The following is a 24753-nucleotide window of genomic DNA, read 5'->3' as shown; positions in this document are numbered from 1 at the left end:
GTTAAGTTGTACCTTAAGATTAAAAAAATGAAAATCTAAAATAAAATTTTGTTTGAAAACGAAAAACTTTAAAATAATAGATTTAAAAAAAAAAAAAAAATACTAAGCACTTATCATAATGCGCTCAAAAGGATAAAATAACTTTTTTGGGTCAGAAAAGACAATTTAAGTATTCCTGCAGTTTTCAATTATTCCAAGAAAAAGACTTCACAAAGGAAGAAAAGTGCGCTCAAGTCATTTCAAACTAAACTTTCCCATTAAGAAAAATATGCATGTTTCAACATTCAAATTTATGATTGAAAGCTAGATAATGATAAAACATTCTCTACATGACTTGAGCCACACTTTTCTTCGTTTCTGAAGTCTTTTTCTACGAATAATTGAAAACTACAGAAATACTTAAATTGTCCTTTCTGACCCAGAAAAGTTATTCTATCTTTTTGAGTGCATTATGATAAGTGCTTATTATTTTTTAAAAAAATCTGTTATTTTATTTTTATTTTAAGCGTGATTGTTGAACACGCGTAGCTTGACATAACTTTTATTTTCGAGGTAGACCGTGCAAAGCCGGGCGACGCAGCTAGTATAAAAATAAATAGTGAAAAGCGCTTGCCAAGGGGAGAAAAAACTGTTGAAAAATGGTAAGAAATTTCCACTGACATTATTAATATTCAACTAACGGAGGCTGCTGTCGGATATCGCAATCAACTCTAAATTGGTTGCTTGTTCTCTCCTGTTGATGTTCGGATTACTGTTGTCGTCTTCCGGACATGGGGACATGTGTAAACGTAAATTATGGTTTTAAGTGTTCTTAAGTGAATTAATTCGATCTGAAGGTAAATAAAACTATCAAAATATCAAAGCAGTCCCTTTTCCAGAGAAATTCTCATAGATTTTTTCGAATGTCAACAAGGAATAAAAAATATTTTTCTTATTCGATTTGTAGATTCAAATACATACAATAAAACCTATCTACAACGATATTGTTGGGACCTAAAAAAGTATTGTTATAGGCTGGTTGTCGTTATAGACAGTTTGATTATTCATGCTGACATTTTGCTGGGACCAATGAGAATATCGTTATAGACAGGTTTGTTGTTATAGACAGTATCGTTATACACAGGTTTCACTGTACTCTAAACAAGGAGAAAGTTCCCGATTCTTGAGACCTCTCCTAACCTTGTCTCTCCCCCCCCCCCCTCTTGTGTTTTTAGCATTATTTCGAATTTTTCAAGGATATGGGCGTGCAAACATATGTCAAGTGGTATTTTCTTTTAAGCTAGCCTTAAATTCATCAAAAAGTTTGGGAACCCACCCAACTTTCGAAGTAGAACGTCGGAAGTCTTACATTTTTTTTCTTACGCTGGGTTAATTATTAATCTAGGTTAGTCTAATAAATTGTTAGCACAAATCTTTAGAATAAATTTGGATTCTCAATCTAGGCTATTCGTCTTTTATCCTTTAACCAGTATCTGTTTAGAACACTGGATAATGAGGTCGTTTCCAAAATTTTAAAAGTATTTTTTTCTGAAAGAGCATGCTTAAAAACATAGGATCTGACCATTTTTTAAATAATTTATTTAAGTTTAATATTTAAAAAAAATTACTTAAATCGGTGCGCTTTCATTGTTTACACTTCTGTCGTGTGACATCACAAATGATGAAATGCCATTCAATGTTGCCATTCACAGAACAAAATATTTAATTCGCATCTTTACTCACGTGTATTGGCAACGATATGGTTGATAGCAAGCGTAAGCGCAATTTTAATTTGCTGCTTGATTATCATAACGTAGAAACGTAGTAGAAAGATGCGCCAAATTGCATCATTTGTGCCGTCATAAAGACCACGCCTTGTTTGAAAAATCGGACGTTTTAAAAAATTAATTAAAAAAAAACTGTTGGGAAAATAAAAGTATTTTCTTGGTCCATGTATTTTTTTTTTCTCTCATTCTATCCATTTCAATGACTAAAAGTAGTACTTTTGACTGAAGGAAACCACCCCATTGTCAAGCTATTTCTATAAGACTACTTTTTTCGTTATTGTTTTAAAAGATATTCTTCAGCTTATTTCCCATTGTTCTGAAAACTTTCAGCTCCTCAATGCAATGTTGAGAAAAATACATCTACATTGCAAAAATAAATAACAACGTTAAAAAATAAAATTGACAAGAAAAAAAAGTGCAAGCATGAGTGTATGTGTTTCGGGGTTGCAGAAGCCTCTTTTTCCGAGCAAAAAAGATGTGAAGACATCCGACAAAAGATTGCTTTGTTGGCTATCTTTGCATCCATAATAATTTTTGCATTGGAAAGGAGTTTCCTTGTAGCTCCGAAGCACGTGCCTGCAATTTTTTAAAACGAAGCGGGTTTTTTTCTTTTTACGTTATTAACGTAAGAATAAAATAAAAATAAAACTTATTTTACGTAACTTCGAAATAAAAATCTACTATAAACTTTTTCAACGAACAAATACTTATGGTCTGCTATTGGGTCTCACCCCTGCTCACTTCGCTCGCCAACACTCGTTCACCATCTCAATGTCACCTGCGGCTGGTGACAATTGATGATTTTAATGCTTTTCCCCCTGGATATCCTCCGAACGTTCTAGATGTCCTTCCTCTCCCATTCCTTATGGCTTGGACGCAAGGGTCTCGAAACTTTTTGGCCAAAGGGCCAGATTTGAAAATTTCTCGAGAATCGCTGGCCCCTCTCTTCAGACAGAAGAACTGTCATGCTTTGGTATTAGAACTAATTGAAATGTGCATTTTTAATTAAGTGTTACTCCGGCATACATAGAATTTAAAAACAAATTTCAAATTTTGCTTCAATACTTCAGTGCTCATCTGTCAGATGTCAGAAAAATAAACAAGGGAAGCTAAGAAAAATTCCTTACTAGCATCAAAACTAACTCTTGTTAATTAAATTATCAAAGTTACTTAAAAATCATTCCAATTAGGCTTATTTCAGCTGCTACCAAATCCATTATTTTTTTTTAATTAATAATCATTAGTTATAATTCGTGAAAAAATAGCATTCAGCACATGTTAGAAATAAGTAAAACCAAACGACAAATGAACGAAAAGTTTCGCTAGCGATCCAGCTTTATCCCCCAACCAAAAACTATGGTTAGTAAAATCTTTGGTTCGAGAGTATTTATGAAGATAAAGTAGGCACAGAACTACCTAAAATAATTAGCCATCTGTGGTCGCTGAACTCAGAGAAGGTTGCATTTATTTTTTTTGATGATACTTAAGGAAAAAAAAAAAGATCAAACCAAAGAAGGCTGCGAAATTAAAATCCGAACTAGGAGATAATGAAGATAATTGTGATTTTAGGGATACAAAAGCACAGCTCAGTATGAAAGAAGCTTAGTTTATCACACAAAGTAGATTTTTTATTTCTCCTCAAACTTTTTAAGAGATTCAATTTTTTAAGGAGATTTAAAATCGATACAAAGGTTTTAAATACTGATCTTGATGAATAGTGTGAAAACCAATATGATATTAAAGCTAAAAAGATTGTAAAGCGATTAAGGGTTGTCAACAGGCCCGGACTGGCCAGGTCGGCTAGTCGGCAATCGCCGAGGGCCCCCAAGCTAGGAAGAGCCCCCAAATAAAGCGAAAAAAAAATTTGTTGCAAAAAATGATTTTACAATTCTTTGATTTCCTTGTAACTATTTCAATCTGTTTCCTTATACGTTTTGCCAGGATCAGGGCCTGATTACTGAATGTACTAACTAGGCTGTGGTCTAAGGCCCTTGCTTTTTAGGGGACCTCCAATGGCGAAAGTTATTTTAGCTAATGACTAAAAGTAAGATTTAACTGCATAGTGGCTCCAAAAAATATTTGCTTAGAACCTTCCTATATCTTAATCAGGCTCTGTCTGGGATGCTTTTGATCTCTAGTTTTATACAAATAGCACACTGGACCTAATTAAAGCCAGGTAGGGCCCTGGGGCAAACATTATTTTTAGGTTAGGGGCCCGTAGGGCTTTAAATTCTCTGAATTTGTCCCGTAAACAGGGCCGGATTAACAAATAGGCAACTTAGGAATCGCCTAAGGGTCCCCAACAGAAATGTTCAGCCTCCCTGCAAAAAATCATCTGGGCCCCTAACCGCCCACTGAATTGCCCCCTCCCCCCCGCTCAAAAAAAAAATTAAAAGAGTGGTTGTTGTTTGTGTTTGTATGCTTCAATATTTCTAGGTTCAAGTTTTGGGGAGCCCTGTATTCAAACTCTATACATTGGCTAAAACAATTTTAGCCGCAAACTAAAGTAGTTTCAGCCATTTGAGGGCCCCTAAATATCCAGGGTCCTAGGCTACGGCCTAGTTGGCCTATTCAGTAATCAGATCCTGGAGGTGTTTAGGTGTTCGATTTATTTTTAAAAAGATTCTTTGGTTTCTCGGGCCATGAGCCCCTAAGAGGTGTGCCCTCCCCCTCTTCGCATTACAGAGTCTGCGAGTACGCAGATCTCCAGAGTAATCCTAAAGTTGAAAAAAGTTATCTTTTGCAAATTCCAACAAATAAAATTTAACCAACAACTTTTCTTTCCTTCCTTCTTTCTCCAAGTGTACTACCGAGGCCTCCGGGGGTGTTGGCGGTACTACACAGGAGTTCTCTCTTTGTCAATTTGGTTCCACGCATGGTTAAGTTACTCCGGTGACAGGAGTAAATTAGGACCCCTTGGAGAGTGATGTCAGCTTTTGTGATCCAGGCCGCTAAAGGTGCGTTTCTCCACGTTTCTGCAAGTTCTTGTAGAATCAAAATGATGAGATAAGACAAGAACTTAGAATTTGGGTATGGATGATGACCGTGTGAAAAAAACTCAAACAAAAGAGAAATGCAGGTGTAATAAAAATAGGAGTAAATAAAAACTTCATGACTCGTTCAAGACTCAATGGGTTTATGTTGATTGCTTTAGTGCCCCATCTCCTTTTGCTTTTAAACCAGTAAATAAATGGGAAAATTGAATGCATATGGAAATCTTTCGGATAGGGTCCGACCGGATATTGGCTATAAAACTATTCCACGTGGGGTTTTGTCTTCTGCAATCTGCATTATAGTAAGATAATTGAAGGTTTGTATTTTACTTGCGTGCAAGCCAACTATAATTTTTATTATGGAAATTAAAAGATAGATACATTGGGACAAAATAGTGACAAGATGAAGCAAAAAAGGTATGATAATTTTCTACTATTAAGGCATTGCTTTAAGCTTAAAATAGCGTGTGATAAAAAAAAATCTCAGCCCCTTCCAACAGTGGCTCACCCACGGAGAGGATAAGAGGCTCCCTCTTAGAGACTAAGCTACCCCTCCCCCCCATTAGGCCTAAAAATGGAGAATTTTACATCTGATTTTCAAAAATTGTTTTGAATTTATATTTTTAATAATCAAATCAGTTTTCCCGTGCGGGAAAAACAATAGTATTTCCCAGGACGGTAAATACCGGTTGTGGGAAAAATCTTTCCAACCCTGGCCCTGCATCACAATCCTTCTCCACATAGTCCCCGCTTACAAGGTAAATAAAATTAAAAAAATAATAATAATAATAAAGGAAAAAAAAAACGTTCAATTCAGAAATAATGATAAATAAAATAACGCACTTTTAATAGATTTTGTAAAAATGGTATGAAATTTCCTTCTGCTAAAGGGTAAGTCAAGTAAAACTTCAAACACATGTTTTTTATACATAAATTTAACATGTCCAAAAAGAAAAAGCAATTTTTGAAACAATAACTTTCTCACATTTTCGCAGGAAAGGGCCCCAGGAACCTCCGTACCAGGAGGCCGGGGCCCCTTTCTAGCACCTAGCCGACCACCCCAGATGGAGCCAGTCCGGGCCTGGTTGTCAATGGCACAGCTGAAGGAGATGTAAAACTAATTTCTAACTAAAGACAGTTTCTATTACAAGTTATGACTGAATGCAGGCACATTTTTCCACATTCATCAAAATCTACCTTATCGAAGCTATTCCCACATTAACTCGTCAATGAAAAGTAATAATATAATGATAACTTAGCAGTGTAATTAATAAAATGCATTACTTTTTTTTGTAATTTTAACTCTTTGCTTTCTCTTCTGAACTGCTTAGTTAACTTTTATTTTAAACTAGTGGTACCCGCACGGCTCTGCCCGTAATAGAAAAAATTAAAGGTCTTTTGGTTCGCCTGTATATTTACAAATAATGTATGGTGAATTTTCTCGCCAATTGGCTTGTACCCGTGTTACGGTTCCACGTTATGATAATTTCGTATCTCGCCAATTGGCTTGTGCCCATGTTACGGTTCCACGTTATGATAATTTCGTAATTTACTCGTCCAACTTATGATATTTTTGTTCTTAAAATTGGAATAGAAAAAGAACAACATCGAATTTTCGAAAAATCGTTTTGAGGTGCACACCCCCATGCTACAAACTAACTTTGTGCCAAATTTCATGAAAATCGGCCGAACGGTCTAGGCGCTATGCGCGTCACAGAGATCCAGACATCCTCCGGACAGCGAGACTTTCAGCTTTATTATTAGTAAAAGATTAGCAATTTGTTGCATTTAATTTTTTAAATACCTCCAAATGAAGCCTTTTTAATGGCTAAATTAAAATTAACAAAGAGCAAATAAATGTAATTAAAAATTGTAATGCTTTTAGGTATTTGCATGAAAATTCCTTATTGATAATATCTTCTATGGCTGACCTGAAAAATGCCAAGTACCATTCTGTAAATTTTGTTTAAAAAATTAGGAAATCTTATCACGAGAATAAAATTTTATATAAAATGAGACCAGAACGAAGTTTCTAGGATGAAAAGTTTTGTTTTTAAAGAGGAATAATGAGTCATTCCATTTCAAATCAGGCAGGCAGGTATGAAAAGTGTCATATGACCATCACCGATTTTTTTGAAAAAAATACAATAGTTACAGCTAAGGGACATATGAAATATCCCAAAAGGATTTTACAAGAAAAATTTTTTTTCTTCAGTTACAGCCTACTAAAATTCTGCACAAAATCCGCAATTTTGGAAAAAACCGGCAAAACTCTCCATTTGAAATGGACACTATTTCAAAAGTATTTAACCTATTTGAATAATTTTTTTTCTAAAAATAAAGAAGGACCCATATATCCTCTAGACATCGTTTTTGCAAGTTTAGTTAGATTTTTTGATAAAGAAAAAAATTCATTTTTGCCGCGAAAAAACTGCATTTTTACCGATTTTATGATTTTTTTTTCTCTATGAAAAAAAAGATTTTTTACTAAACGGAGATGGCAGTCTAAAGCCCTTATATGATAGTTTCCTAACATATTTTATTATAATCCTTGGATGCATACAACCTCGGAAATAAAATTTGAAATTTTGAAAATTTTCAAAAATTAGCGATTTTTGAAGTGATTTTACTCAAAAAACCCATTTTTTAAAAATCTAAAAATTAGCTCATTTGAACTCCATATAATGCTTAACGAGTGGATAGACACCGCATCCCGTATTTTTTCCCATAAAATGTTTTATGATTTTTTGAAAGTGACCTTATCGCCTATGGCATGCATGTAAAATAAAAATTTCTAATAATTTCAGTCACTGAAAATCTGATTATATTAATGCCTAATAGCTACTATAATGGTGCACTTTATCAGCAGCAAATAAAATTTTACTGACTTTTAATAATATAGCAGAATCAAACCGCTTCTGATGACCCAGTCAATTCGTCTTTTTGTGCTTCGTTATATGAATATATTTTTCTTCTGATCAGCGCCTAATTGTTATGGGAGCTGAGCTCCCATACTTTCTTATTTGTTTCACTCAAACTTTTGTATTTTTGACCGAATTCAGGCCACTTAAGCATTAAAATAAGTTTTGAGGACTATAGGGATCCTGCACTTCTTTTGTTAAAAATTGTATCCCTGGCTATAATAGCTACCTTTGGTGATCTGTTTGGTTACCTCAACTTACAACCATGTTCAATTGATTACTTCTCTCATAAAACAGGTGGGCTTTTTAAATTCTTAAACTACAAGTGAGTTTTGCGGTTTGAATTTAGTATACATATTCTTACCTATAAAAGTAATCATACGAGGTATTATCTAAACATTATGTGACAACATTCGCCAATGACAACCAAAGCACGAAATTAAAATTAATTGTTTTAAATGCATTGTATTGTTTTTCCCTTTGATGGTTTCCCCTGTCGCGTAATTGAATTGAAGAGAAAGAGAATTGAAAGAGAAAAAATATGATTCGTTGCTGAATATGAAAGTAACGGTGAATGCATAGCTTTGGAGACAAAATAAACTAATATTTATAAAAAAAAAAAAAAGAGGAAAGATTTTAACTGTTACTGATAAAGTACATCATTATCGTAGCTATTAGTCATTAATATAATCACCAAAGGCTCTTCTATCTAAAGGTTATACACAGAGTCTTACAAAAAGACGAATTGACTGGGTCATCAAAAGCGGTTTGTTACTGATATATTATTAAAAGTCAGTAAGATTTTAGTTGTTCCTGATAAAGTGCATCATTATTGTAGCTATTAGGCATTAATATAGTCAGAATTTCAGTTACTGAAATTATTAGACATTTTTATTTTACATGCATGCCATGGGCGATAAGGTCACTTTCAAAAAATCATAAAACATTTTATGGGAAAAAATACGGGATGCGGTGGCTATCCACTTGTTAAGCATTATATGGGGTTCAAATGAGCCAATTTTTAGATTTTTAAAAAATGGGTTTTTTGAGTAAAATCACTTCAAAAATCGCTAATTTTTGAAAATTTTCAAAATTTCAAATTTTATTTCCGAGGCTGTATGCATTCAAAGATTATAATAAAATATGTTATGAAACTATCATATAAGGGCTTTAGACTGCCATCTCCGTTTAGTAAAAAAAAACTTTTTTTCCATGGAGAAAGAAAATCATAAAGTCGGTAAAAATGCAGTTTTTTTGTCGCAAAAATGATTTTTTTTCTTTATCAAAAAACCTAACTAAACTTTCAAAAACGATGTCTAGAGGATATATGAGTCCTTATTTATTTTTAGAAAAAAGAATAATTCAAGTAGGTTAAATACTTTTGAAATAGTGTCCCTTTGAAATGGAGTGTTTTTTCCAAAATGGCGGATTTTGTTCAGAATTTTAATAGGCTGTAACTGAAGGAAAAAAAAATTTCTTGCAAAATCCTTTTGGGATATTTCATATGTCCCTTAGTTCTAACTACTGTAATTTTTTCAAAAAAATCGGGGATGGTCATGTGACAGACCCTGCCTGATCTGAAATGGAATGGCTCTAATAGAACTTTAAAAAGATAATAAGCACTTTTCATAATTCACTCAAAAGGATAAAATAACTTTTCTTGTTTAGAAAGGACAGTTTCAGTATTTCTGTAGTTTTCAATTATTCCAAGAAAATGACACCACAAACGAAGAAAAGTGCGGTTCAAGTCATGTACAGAATTTTTTTTTTATCATTATCTAGCTTTCAATTATAAATTTGAGTGTTGAAACGTGCATTTTTTTCTTAACGGGAAAGTTTGGTTTCAAATGACTTGAGCCGCATTTTTCTTCGTCTGTGGTGTCATTTTATTATTAAAAACTACAGAAATAATGAAACTGTCCTTTCTGACCCAGAAAAGTTATTTTATCCTTTTGAGTGCATTATAAAAAGTGCTTATTTTTTAAAAATTCTGTTATTTTATTCTTTTTAGTGTTAATGTATTTCAGAAATAGAATAATGTTACCATCACGAAATTTCACCTTATTTTTTCACATAAATGCTCCGTACTAAAAGAAAACGAATCCTATATACGTGTCTAAAACTTTAAACAATTGGCCCTAAAAATTTATCCTTGTTATTCTCTAAGATTTATTTGTGTGCTAAATTAATTAGAATTATTTAAATATTAAAAGGTTTCCCCCAAACTATTTTATGTTTCACAGCGTACAAGTTACTAGCGATAAGCATCTTAATATGTCTTTACTAAGCCCTATTATCGATTATTGGCATAGATGAGGCAAGGCTTCACTTGATACGCGTCTTAATCTTGATATAGAAACACGTATCAAGTGAAGCCTTGGGTGAGGATAAAAATCCTATGAAAGCAATGATATTGAATAAATTTCATGCTTGCTCCAGAGAAGCCTTGATTCAAAATTTTCATTAACATTACTGTTGCAAGGCAACAAAATTTGTAACAATGGCGTTTATGTTTAAACATTTAATGGGGAAATTACATGAAATTTGCCATTTTCCATCCTAACCGAAATAATAATTTTATTTCAGAATTTTATTTTTTCAGCGTTAAGTTGTACCTTAAGATTAAGTAAATTATTTAGTGAAATCCAGAAGTCTCTAAGTGATCTAGTTGCTGAAATATAGCAAAAGCAAGCCTCAGATTACTCCGTGACAAGCAGGCCAAGTATAGGAAAAGTGCTTAAAAACTACGATATTTTGCTAAAAAATGCTCTTTTTCGTAACTTAGCCTCTTCGCTGTACGTGTTAATATTATCGGATTAAGCTGAAACTGTGCAAATCATGTTTTGTAGTCCATTGGCACATTTTAGGGGGTGCCGCTGAAGAAATTCGAAAATTGATTTTTTTATAACCACCCTAATGCAGCTTTAAACTCTCTCTGCTACATTTATTGGACAAGCTTGGAAAAGCTTTTTCACATTTTATTTCGCAACTAGCTGTACCCGACGCGCGTTGTTACGCCAACAAAAAAATACATCATTATACTGATTTTCATGACAATCGGTTGAACGGGGCAGAAGTTGCTACTCTGCAGTGCCACCTGGTGGCGAGTGGCTTCAATGAGCATATTATGCACCTTCTCCGTAGAAAAATACATATATATATATAGCAGTTTTCATAATAATCGGTCCAGGTATCAAGTGAAGCCGTGACTATACTCAAATTTTGTACTCACGCAGTTTGCAAGATCAATCAATCGCTAAAAATATCAAATAGAAAAAGTTTTAAATCCCCCCGTTGCATGAAAAGCCATAAAACAATAAAGAAAGAATTTATTTGTTCAAACTAAAGAAAAATGGCAACAGCTAACTTCTTATCAATGAGATCTTTCACGCGAATTAATTTCTGCAGCCGATAATTTTATTAGTATTTATCCAATGGATTGTGACTTAAATTGGAATAAAAAAGGAACTATCGATCGGATTTTTTTTCGAACTGATCTATAAACATTCCCAGTACCAAAAATAACAAACGGTGAAAGTTTCAGCCAAATCTGCCGGGTAGTTTTTGAGTTCATGGATGACATACAGACAAAGATTCATTTTTATATATATAGATAAATACAGTACTGTCCCATTCCTTCAGATTCTCTTTTCCTATCATTTCCTTGATCGAACTTTTTTTTTATTATGGGTCTTTTTTCTCCCCTTAATTTCTAATGAAAAAAAAAAGATTTTTTTTAAATGTTAGATTCAAGGGCTTATTCTAATTTGATAGAGTTAGATAGAATTGGATACGATCAATTGTATCTATTTAATTGCGCAGCAAGAAATTTCCTTTAACCCACCTAGAAGTAAATTTTTCGTTACGCTACTGGTAGATAGAATTCGATCGAATGGAACACAGTCGAGAAGAATATGACCTTAATATAGAATACAGGAACTAAATTACACGATGGTAATAGACATATAAACGATTGTTATTGCATTTTTTATGTTAATTTAGAAACTAACAAAATGTTAATACATAAGAAATTCTTGCTGTATAATTGAACATTTCTAGTAATTATGATGGTTGTTTTATTGAGCAGTTAGCCCGCAAGCCAGTTTGGTGACCCCTGGTTTATAGGGGTGAGACAGGGAAAAATGGCTTTCCATGGATGTCTTGCAACCCACAGTACCAGTATTGATCTGGTAGACATTGACAGCATGGGCGCCCATTTGCAAAATTGTAAGGGGGGGGGGGGGGGGCTCAGATATTTTCTCATGGTTTAGCAGGATATTTTCTCCATGGAAACCGGTTTCAAGACAGATTAGAGTCATTAAAGTTTGACATTTTTAATAACCCATTCATTAATGGCTGGAGATGAAATGTTTTTACATTTATGCAAAGAAAAAAGTACTAAAAGCAAGGAAGTTTAAATTTGTAAGGGGGGATCGAGCCCCCACTTGCCCCTATATGGGCACCCTTGTTGACAGTCCAGAGGAAATAGAGCTAAAGACACACAAATGGACGAGCACAAGTTTTATTTGCATTGTAAGTGTTGACATACTTTCATTATAGCGATAAATATTGTTATGCTATGCAGAATTTTTTTTTTTTTAGTTTATTTCTATTTTCAATGAAATTTGTGCATGATTAAAAAAAAAAGAAAGTCTCCATTATTTTGGTATAATGGTACACATACGACGCGATTAGCATTTTCTAAAATTGTCTTGCAATGCAAGTTTGTTTTCCTGCATTCACGCTATACAGGCAGAAAAATAACTTTTACAGAATTTATTCATGTTGATTTAATTATTTATTTATTTTTTCAATTTAAATGTATTTATTTTTCAAATTAAAGTAGATTGTTTCTAATTTATTTTGAATTTTTTTTTTTAATTTAATTTTAGTTTTAATCTTTAAAATTAAAATTATTTTTGTTTTTATTGTATTTATTTGTTTTGTCTGTAAAGGTAAACACTGCAAAATTATAACTTTTAGAAACATACTTAACATCTGGCGGCAATTTTTGACCTCGAAAACTTTAATTTGTCAAAATTGCATAAATATTATTGTTAATGTTAAAAATATCTTAATTTTTGCTTTTATTTTTCTGAACAAAGGTATTTATTTACTAGCTGCGTCGCCAGGCTTTGCACGATCTACCTCCAGAATAAAAGTTACGTCAAGTGACGCGTGTACAACAATCAGACATGATCAGAAATTTAAAAAAAAAGAAAAAGAAACCTGCGAAATTTCCCGACAGATTGCGGAAACATAACAAAAAAGGAAAAATTTTAAATCCTTCGATTACAGGAAAAGTCTCAAAACAAAAGCAAGAATTTTATTTGTTCGCAATCGAGAAAAAAAAATGTCAACAGATCTTTCTTCTCAATGATTTTATTCATGCTCATTAAAACTGAGCTCGTGGCAGACCGATTTAATATTGATGTTTCGTTACTTAAAAATGCTTATAATCTGGTGATTTTTTTCAGTCTTCGTGTTTTTGAAATTCGAAGGAAGTAAATTCACTTCAGGGGTAATTTTCGCGGGCTTTCGAAGGAGACTTAAATCAAGAAAATCGGATAATTATTTTGGGTAGAAAGAGCCATTTAATGCCATTTTCGGGTCCTAAAATTAAAATTCGAACGGTTAGGTACTATTTTGAAGTTTGAAAACATCCTTACGTTCCTTCTCGGGTGTCTAAGTACCTTCCTGCCAAATTTGATCGAGATTTACTGTTATAAGAAATAACTTTATTAGGTAATGAAGGACTTAAACTTTATTAACTCTCGACGTTTTAGTGGTCTAGGGTTAGAATCGCTGCTTATCACTGATATCCACCACTGACCTCGTACTATGAGGGAAGCCTGTAAAGCAAGGAGCCGGTATGGATAAGCTGTTAAAGAATTTTTACATAAGTTAATATTTTGATCGTCTTTATTATTTATTTACTGTAGTATTCAAATACAAAGATAAATCACGGTTGTAATAATTAATAATTACACATACACAAGTAAATAATTGTAATTATAACCTAAACAACAGGGACAAACACTACAAATAATTCATTCGTTATCGAACCGCTAATCCAAAACTATTGCACGTACAATGATGAGGAATTTGAAAGTAACCACAAACTCGTCAGGATTTGGCATTGTGTTAACCAGGTGGTAAAACGAAGGAAGTTAATACGAGTCAAGTGAAGTGTTTTGAAATGGCGACAAAACAAGAAAAGTTTCTTTTTTAGTGTGTGTGTGTGAGGTCCTGGTAGTGTCCAGCGTCTCTTGGTAACGGTCATCACTGCCGCATGGATGCTATCCTTGAGTTCTTCTAACACTTTTGCTAGTGTGGGGGGGGGGGAGGGAGTATGAACAAAGTTTTAATGTGCGGACAGATCATAGCAAGATTAGATGGAACATCACTCATAATGTAACACACACAGAGAGACGGGCGCGGATGGGCAAGGGAGGGGGTTTATGGGGATCATGACCTCCCTCCCCCTTAAGGTGCCAAAAAATGACCTAAAACTGGGCTTTGGGAACTTCTATTTTGAAAAATTCTTCCCCGACTCCCTATTTTTGCTCAAAAATGCACTTCTGACCTTCCTTTCGAAATGATCCTCTCCAAAACCAGAAGCTGAAGTCGCCCCTTGTACAGAAAGAGAGAGAGAGAGAGAGACAAGCACGTATACACACACACACACACACACACACAAAGAGAAAAAAAGCTTGTTTTGTTGCGATTTTAAAAATACTGTACTCGTATTACTATCTGGTTAACACAATTCTAAATCGTGACGAGTTTGTGGTTATTTTCATGTATTCTTCATCGTTGTACGTGCAATACTTTCAAGTTTCAAACATAACAGCGTTATGAAAACGAAAAAATTATTTGTAGTAACCCTGTGTAGAGTGTATAAAGAGATTAGAATAATACAGAATTAGATGTGGAACAAAAATAAATAAATAAATAAAGAAAAAGAAAAAGAAAGTGGGAAACTACCAGGGTTCGCCGATATATATCAGTGGATATACATCATGATATATATCACGATATATATCTTGATATTTATTTTGAAAATATCATGATATTTTGATATTTATTTTTTTGACTACAGTATTTTCAATATAAAAATTACATTATAATCATAGTAATATATTATTTACATAGTAATCATTTATTAAAAATAACCAAAAAGTTATGTACTATATTTTTATGGTGTATTAATACATCATTAATATAACAACGTAATATAATATTCTTTTTTCTACTGGTATTTTATATTCATAAAATTAGTAGTGATGCTCCAATTTTAATTCATATAAAAGTGCCTAATTAAATATCAGGAAAAAAAGAAAATATCTTGCGACTGTGCACTGCTTAATGCATATTATTACTGAATCATACAACTGTAAAAGTAGCTGACAGAAGAAAAATGGGTAAAACATAGCTAATGCTTAATTAACTCCATTAAAATTGATAGAAATGTAAAATGAAATGTTTGAAATAAATAATGAATATAACCTTAATTTTAAGCCTACATATTGTATTTATAACGTAGGAAAATAAAGAGCGATTTGAGGATGCATTTTACAATTTGAACACTTGAGTTTGTGCTGATTGAAATATCGGATAGATATCAAAATATCCTATATATGTCAAGATATCGGATATTTTCGAAAACATCATGATATTTTCGAACCCTGGAAACTACAGATATTTCTGACCGAAAAAAATAATATGATTTTTAAAATCTGAAATGTATTTAATGTATTACTGTATATATTATAAATATTATAATTCAAAAGCTGAAGGAAACATATTTTCGCACAGAAATCAATAAAGGATCTGTTTAACAAAAGATAAAAGACGAAAACCCTTGATGTTACAACAAAGTTCCCCTAGTTAAAATTCCTACATAGAGATAAAAGACATACAGTCTCTCTCAAAGTAACCTTGATTAATATTTAACGAATTTTGTGATTATCTCCTCGACGCCCGTTTTCCGTGGAAATATTCTTTCCCTGGGCGGATTCCTAATCCTTAACGAGTTCAAGGTTTCCGGAGGGAAAAATATGTTCGATTTATGTCGGCACAGCGACGCTTTCACATGGTGAAGCAAATTAGAAAACTAAATTATTTATGAAAGAATTAAATATTTATGCAGCCTTATATCCACAGTAAAATTTTTGAGAAATATGGAAATCACAGTTCGCGTAAAAAGTTAAACGCAATGTTAATAAATGGTATTGTAGTGAGGGATTCGATATACATTTATTTCGACACATTTTCAATATTTAATTCATAATTGCATAAAAAAGTGAAATATATAGAAAAGGTGAAGACCATTGATCAGCACAATTTTAACAACTTTTGAATCACAACTTTGAATAACATCTACTTCTAACTCATGGCGTAGTTAGAATCGTCATTGACTCATTGAATTGCAACTGCAAAAGAATCATTTAAATTTAGTCAGCAAGCTTTGTTGTAGTTTCAATGCTTAGAAAATAATGGTTACTGCTGGAATGATGACACCTGCAATAGAAATTAAAAAAAATAATAGAAGCTAAATTTAAAACTAAAACTGCCACAGTAGTAATTCATTAAAATCAAGATTTTTTGGGCACTTTGTCAAGTTAGGTAGTTGCAGGAAAAACTCAGGGAAAGATCGAATCTACGCTATTTAGATCGCAGGACAACGCTCTGCTAAACCGTTGAAAGTGTTTTTGATCTCGGATCATAAACTGCACGGAAAGTATAGAAGTAATCCTCATATTTTTAATAGCGAATTCATGATCGAGTAACACTCTGACGTCATCAACAATGAAACTCGCGACATAGCATGATAATTTGAAGTATTTTTTTGGTAATGTTTGACATGCAGGGAAATGCTTTATTTTGACAAGGCTGAACTAGATCCGGTAACTTAACTGTTTTACTGGTAAGACTGTCATTTTAGGAGAGTGAAGAAACTGAAAAGTGGTCAACAATGAACGCTACCTACTGGAATTGAGGGTTGATCCACTGGAGTTAGAATTAAAATTTCAACCATCAAAATATCACCAAACAGCAATTGCTTCGTTCAAATGTAGAAGCAGTTTTCATCCGTCATACCTTGACGGGCGATTTTCTAGTAAAGAAAGTGGAAGAGTTTAAAAACCAGAATTCGTTAGAAGGATACAATCTTAGTGTCCTCGCGAAATAAGAAATGAAATTCAGAAATTATGAAAATCAAACTGGATCATATTCTGCAGACAATATATTGTATAAGTATTGATGTTCCTATTTCCAAATGCGATTGTTAACATTTAATTGTGTGGGGTGAAAAGAAAGTCAGAGTGTAAAAATTTGCCGAGACTAATTTTGAAATGAAAAAAAAAAAAAAAATGTCGTTTCGCTGTATCCTGAAAGACATAGACCTTACTGATCTCCACACCCTAAGGAAGCGCAGGAAACAGTGTAAAAGGAGAAAACCTAGCTTGGGCCCTGCCACGGATATGGTATAAGGCTTGGCCCCCATAAAAATCTCAAGATTTTTTTCCTTCCTCTGTATCTACTTTCCCCACTCCCTGGAAAAACTCGTAATAACAAACAATATAAAAGCTAAGATCTCAGCCCGAAAGGCTGGGTTCTTGAAGGTGTGGAGGAGACTTTTAAAGACCTTCGCCACAAAAACTTCCCGGGAGTCAAGCCTCCTATTTTTTTTTCTCCCTCCTTCCTCTCCCCGATTCATTCACCAGGAGTTTTCCTCCCAATAAATCCCAAAATTTTATGACGAAGGGTCCGTCCAGATGTCCTTTTGCTTTGCCACTTGTTCCACTCAATTAGGACGACCTTTTCCTTGGAGAAGGGACTCGAGGCACGCGACCGTCGCGTGCCGACCCCCTCCCATCTTCCGTGTGTTGTGCCCACGAGCATATATACACACCTTGGACTATGTAGTACCCCACACCTGGGGAGATCTTGCTGGAGAAGAATTAGGAAGAGCTTATTTTTCGTCGCTATTATGTGCTTGCTGTCAGCTGGGCTTGCTCGAGGCACCAGCATATAAGAAAACACATGCTCTCCCCACTGCATGTATTTCGTCTTGGCACGCGTGGATCGCATTGAAAAGGAACATTAGGTTATTTAGAATGTTTGTGTTGATTCTTCTGACGTTTTGGGGTGCCCGATTTGATATTCGTCTTAGTATGTGTCTCGGTATGAATTCGATGAGAGTATATTGTCGAGTGTGTAGAAAAAACATTGACAAGATATTTCTGCTATTCTATTGCCGTGCAAGTCATCCTTTCAACTTTTTTTTTGTTTAGAGCACTCACGATTGCTAATTTCAGTTCTAAAATTTTTAGGATTAATTAAGTAGTTCCAGACTTACAGACCACACCTAACCCGCGAAGCTGATGCGTGTGGCCCGTTGTTTTGTTTACTGTTACAAATCGAAAACCACAATTTTTTTTACACAGATACAAATTTGGAGCCAAATATTCAGAAACAACCTGCGTCGCCTGGCTTTGCACAGTTTACCTCTAAAGTAAAAGTTATGTCGAGTGACGCGTGTTCAACAATCACGCTTAAACCAAAAAAAAAAAAAAAACAGTAAAATTTTGCGGCAAGTTCTGGAAAAATAACCAAAAAGGAGACATTTTAAACGTCCCGATTTCAGGAAAAGCCTCAAAACAAAAGCCAGAACTTTATTTGTTCATATTCGAGAAAAAAAATGGCAACAGATCTTTCTTTTCAATGATTTTCTTCACGCTACAAATTTCAATAAAAGCATTCTTGCGGAAACTTGAAATGAAGCACCGAATAATAATTTGAATGGAGGAAAGCCTTCGAAAATAGGGATTTTATGTTGAAATCTTAGTTTTCAATTGATATCTCCGCTAACTATTATCGGAGGATTTTGTTGAATAGCCAAACATAAAGACGGGGAAATTAAGAATCCATCGATACCTGGTTCGATGGTCAGTTTACTAGCGTTCGGGAGAAAAAATTCGAACACAGATACATAGGTACATACGCTCAGTTTTTAATTATGTAAGATTAGCTACTGGAAACAAATGCATTTAATGAAAGAAGCATAGTAATGATAACAACAATTATTCGTTTTTAATGTTCTTTCTTTTTCCATATTTTCCCATAATATTTAAGATTTTTTTAAAAATATTTTTAAATGTGTGTACTGACTAACGAGAAACATTTTGATGTGTGGTGCTGTCCTCGGGTCGAATAAGGTTGGCACCACTGAATAAGTCTTAGTCGTTGCTCGACTCAAAATTTTGATTGATGCGACCTACTTTAACAACTCGAAGATAAAAACTAGACCTTCATGAATGATGGCGCACGACGTGCTCGTGTGCGTCTACTGTCCAACCACGGATTGTATAGAATTTTCAAACGTCCAGATAAGACGAATCTATCTGAATAAGGGGGAAAAGTAAAAATTTGATGCCGGTATTCCGCTCATTTGAATGAGACTCTGCTTCTGCAAAAGCTGGCATCGTTAAAAAATAATAGATTCGTCCATTTCCGGCTGTAAAACGGATGTTTGTCTTCCCATACAATCCGTGGTCAGACAGTACATTATCTAGCTATGCATTACAGTATCATACATGATACTTTGGTGTTTGCGTATGATGTTTACAGGACTCGGGTAATATAATCAGTTTTTTGGAGAGCACATGTACAAAGCAGTCAAAAACACAATAGCGAAATTATTTATAATGAAAAAACATTTTTTTTTGAATCGATATATCATACTAATTATTGAGAAAAATTAAAAGCAATGTGAGTTGAGCATGCAATTACAATGGGGTGGTTTCCTTCATTCAAAAATACTACTTTTAGTCATTGAAATGGATAGAATGAGCAAAAAAAAAAAAAATTACATGGAACTAGAAAATACTTTGATTTTTCCCAACAGTTTTTTTAAATTTATTTTTTTAAATGTCCGATTTTTCAAACAAGGCGTGATCTTTATGACGTCACAAATGATGCAATTTGGCGCATCTTTCTACAACGTTTCCACGCAATGATAAGCAAGCAGCGAATTAAAATTGCGCTCTACGCTTGCTACCAACCATATCGTTGCTAATACACGTGAGTAAAGATGCGAATTAAATATTTTGTTCTGTGAAAATGGCAACATTGAAGGCACTTCATCATTTGTGATGTCACACGACAGAAGTGTAAACAATAAAAGCGCAGAGATTTAAGTTTATTTTTTAAAAATTTTAAACTTGAATAAATTATTTAAAAAATGGTTAGATCCTATGTTTTTAAGCATGCTCTTTCAGAAAAAAAGCTTTTTCAGATTTTTCAAATTTTCGAAACGACCCCATTAAAAGACTTTAGTTTCTGTTGATTTTAAACATGGACACGTATCAAAATATCAAACACATGTCGAAATTCCGGATATTTAGGAAAATGTCAAGATGTTTTCGAATTCTGACTAGCACAAACCTTTCCGAAATCGCATACATTACCTCCATTCATTTCTCCGAATGCACTGCCTTCTACTGCGTAGGTAGGTACATCATCTGCTGTTCATTCCAACCCCTCCCACCGTGCTTTCCAGATTCCTTTGCGAAGAGCGATCTGTTTTGCACTGGCGTCTTTCCCCTGTTGGTGCTCTTCCGCATTTCCAACATGGGATTACATTCGAAAGCGACTGATAAATTAATACGCCGAATGTTGTACGCCAGAAACAGGTGCCAGGTAAGTGCCCAGAAAGTCAGAAATTGTTGCGCGATGTAAATCCTCAATAATAATCCCGCTTACAGAAGTAATGAATTGATGAATTGCCGGAAGACCTCTGCACTACAAAAAATTAAAATAATAATCATAATTCTTATATATATATATATATATATATATATATAAGAATTATGATTATTATTTTAGAAGTTGCAGATATTTTACGCGACGCCCCCTCAATTTGTTCCATTGTACAAATAAATGATCCCTGCAAAATTTTATGTCAATCCATGAATATTAACCCGTGTCCCTAGGGCCCCCTTTTTTGACTTTCGAATAAAAAATTGCGGATTTTCTCATTTTTATGTAAAAATATTCTTACGTTTCATATTTAAAGTAATTTTGAACCTCAATAGATGTTGCTACTTCCAGACCGAACCATTCTCTCACTTTCATTCTGTAAAATTTTACATATTACAGATAGTACATGTACACTAATGGCCTTGAGACAGGCATACCGCTATTCGCGCTCAATTCAAACCAAGCGGCAGGGAAACATTTCTTTCCACCAAGATGGACACAAGAGATTCTAAAGGCCATTAATGAATGGCCTAGGCCATTAATGAATGATCTTTGACAACAACAAATTGACAAATTGCCTCCTCCAGGCTTTGGGGGTGTTAATTTAGAAAATTTTCTGTGTATGTAATAGTTGTGGCAAATAAGGTCGCTAGGTTTCAATGCTATAAATATAAGTAATGGCAATTATATTTTAATTCGCTGTTCTTCAGTTATAAATTTTCTTAAATGTTTATGCATTCTTAAAATATAAATTTTGAAAAATCCTCAATTACTCTACCATAAAAATATACTCTATTTTCCATATCTAAAATATAAATGTAAAAGAATTCCAGATCGGAATAATGTAAAAATCTATACTTTAAATTGTCTTCTTTTTCAGTACCCAGTCCTTTATTATCATCAAATTCTCCTTGCAATTCACAAGATTTAAAAATTGAAATGGGTATCTATCCTAACCTGCTGAAACTTTTTTTCTATATCTAGTCTACCACAACGCAAAAAAGCTTGACAACTATTGATATCTGCTAGCATTTCATCAATGTTAGACAAGTGCCATATTAAGGACAATGATGCTGTTCATGTATTAACAGCCTATGTAGATGCAGTAAATTTAAATCCAAATGACCCTATGATCAATCGTACATCCCTTAAGAGTGCAAGAAAAGTCTTCGAGAGGTAAAATCAGATTTCATGAATTTAAATTTAGATTTTTTAGTTATTCACTGAGACACAAAGCTACATCCAGATGTAACTGAAAAAGAAAAACGTCGATAGGCTTAACATGATAGCTTCAGGTCCCAATGTTGAACATACTCAGAATTCCTGAGATATTTCTTCAGTTGTATATGATATCTTAGATTATATTGCTCTTTATTGTTAACTGTTCAAGCTGTAGTGTTTGATACAACGGCTCACAATACCGGCCGTATAAATTGTGCATGTAATTTTTTAGAGCAAATGATGAACGGTGATATATTACATTTGGATTGCCATCATCATGCACATGAAATCGTACTGCAGGGTGTCTTTAAAGAAGTTTTTGCCTTTCTTAGTTCTCAACTCAATATTCCATTATTTAAGCACTTCAAAATTTTGTGGAAAGATATCCATCATTCAGAACTTATAACATTTCAATCAAATACACATGCCATCACTTAAATTCTAAAAGACGAAGTTGATGACACATTAGATTCGTAGAAAGCGGAATTGAGAAAGATTACAGAGAATTCTCATAACTTGTAATAATATTTCTTGGTAAAGTCGTCCCTCCTACAGGGTTATGTTTTCGGCAACCTGGAGCTTATCCCTGAGCCAGATGGGTGGCAAAAAGAATTTATTGTTTGAATATTTATATATTTAAGAAACAATTTATATTGAGCTTACATGAAGAGAATGCACGTAACTGCTGATTTACTTATAATGTTGCATGAAAATATGGTTTTTCGCAGCAACCCAATCTAGGCCCTTTAAAATAATGTGTCTAAAAAACTAGCAGTGTACAAAATGATGACAAACATGCAGGAGAAACAGTGATTGGAAAATTATAAATCAAACTTATGGTACTTAGGGGATGACTAGTAGTTTTGTCCGTATTGGATGAAAGAATTAACTTTGAAGATAGAAAAAGACTACTCGAAAAAAATGCTTGCTGAAAAGGAAGACGTCACTGATGACTGTATAAAAATTTCAGATAACAGTAGATGATTTGGAATACTTTCTTAGTAAAGATCTTCCTCTTTATAGAATCAACTAGCAAAAATACCCGGCGTTGCCTGGGTCAGAAATAAATGTAAGAAACAATCGTTACTTTCTTTCGTTTTCTGTTTTAACTGAAAGAACTCAAAACATATCACTTTGACGTGATTAAAAATCGAGTTTCTTCCTTACCCATTAAAGTAAAATAGCAATAAGTATAAAGAACGAACGAATATTCGTTTAGAAACGAAAGCACGAATTTAAGCATATAAAAATTTGAAGAATTTCCAAAATATGAACTAACAAAAACAAAGATCACTGAAAAAACCGTGCGCTTTATTTAATTAAATAGTACACACTCAAAAGAAAAAAAACAGCTCTCTACTATGTTTCTTTAAGGATGCAAAAAGTAGAGTTTCCAAATGTTTAAACGACTTTAAACTCACGTCTTCTCCGGAGAAGCCTTGATTCAAAAATTTCATTATGATTACTTTTATTGTTGCTGTTGTTAGGCAACAAATTTTTGTAACAATGGGTTTTATATTCGCAACTTCAAAGCTCGCATACGCTACCTTGCGGTGATTACCAATACTAAAGAAAAATGTAAAACATTTCATTCCACGAGTTTTCTTTGGTGTAAATTTCCGGCTTCAAGCAGTTTGTGGTGTAATGTAATTTCAGAAGAATAAAAAAGAAAGCTTCGCACGAATACGATGAAAAAGTACTGTCATTCACTAAACGTCAAAGCAAGTTATAAGTTATGGCATTTGTTTGTTTCACCTTTTTTCATCCGCCATTAGACAGTGGCTGTTGCGCCCCCTATAATTTATTGGAGTTGCGAATTAAATTATTTTATGGGGAAATGATATGAAATTTACTGTTTTCCACCATAACTTTTTACAACTAAGTTTTTAAGGAATAAATTACAGCCTAAGTTGCTCCCTCATAATGTATCTATCTATGGTAAAAAAATGGTTAAAATCCGCCCAGTAGCTTTGAAGTTTACCCCGGACATCCGGACAGAGATTAGCCCTTTATGTATAAAGATGAGGATGCAATTCCTAAGAAAGCAATGTCATGCTTGCTCCAGAGAGGCCTTGATTCAAAATTTACATTATGATTACTTTTAATATTGCTGTTGTTAGGCAACGAATTTTCGAAACAATGGGTTTAATCTTTAATCATTTGATGTGGAAATTAAATGACATTTACTGTTTTCGATCACGACGTTCTTAAACTAAGTTTTTTAGCAATAAATTATAGCCTAAGTTGTTCCCCGATTATGTAGCTATCTATGGTGAAAAAATGGTTAAAATCCCTCCAGTAGTTTTGAAGTTTACCCCGGACATCCGGACAGAGATTAGCCCTTTATGTATAACTAGTGGAACCCGCACGGCTTTGCCCGTAATAGAAAAATTAAAAGGTCTTTTGGTTCGCCTGTATATTTACAAATAATGTATGGTGAATTTTCTCGCCAATTGGCTTGTACCCACGTTACAGTTCCACGTTATGATAATTTCGTATTTTATCATAGTTTTTTTCTTAAAATTGGAATAGAAAAAGAACCACATCGAATTTTCGAAAAATCGCTTCGAGGTGCACACCCCCATGCTACAAACTAACTTTGTGCCAAATTTCATGAAAATCGGCCCAACGGTCTAGGCGCTATGCGCGTCACAGACATCCTACAGACATCCTACAGACATCCAGACATCCTCCGGACAGAGAGACTTTCAGCTTTATTATTAGTAAAGAAGATGAGGATGCAATTCCTAAGAAAGAAATGTCATGCTTGCTCCAGAGAGGCCTTGGTTCAAAATTTACATTATGATTACTTTTAATATTGCTGTTGTTAGGCAACGAATTTTCGAAACAATGGGTTTAATCTTTAATCATTTGATGTGGAAATTAAATGACATTTACTGTTTTCGATCACGACCTCCTTAAACTAAGTTTTTTAGCAATAAATTATAGCCTAAGTTGTTCCCCGATTATGTAGCTATCTATGGTGAAAAAATGGTTAAAATCCCTCCAGTAGTTTTGAAGTTTACCCCGGACATCCGGACAGAGATTAGCCCTTTATGTATAACTAGTGGAACCCGCACGGCTTTG

The sequence above is a fragment of the Uloborus diversus genome, chromosome 6 (assembly GCF_026930045.1).
Source record: "Uloborus diversus isolate 005 chromosome 6, Udiv.v.3.1, whole genome shotgun sequence".
Taxonomy (NCBI): Eukaryota; Metazoa; Arthropoda; class Arachnida; order Araneae; family Uloboridae; genus Uloborus; species Uloborus diversus.
Note: the sequence above shows the minus strand (reverse complement) of the source record.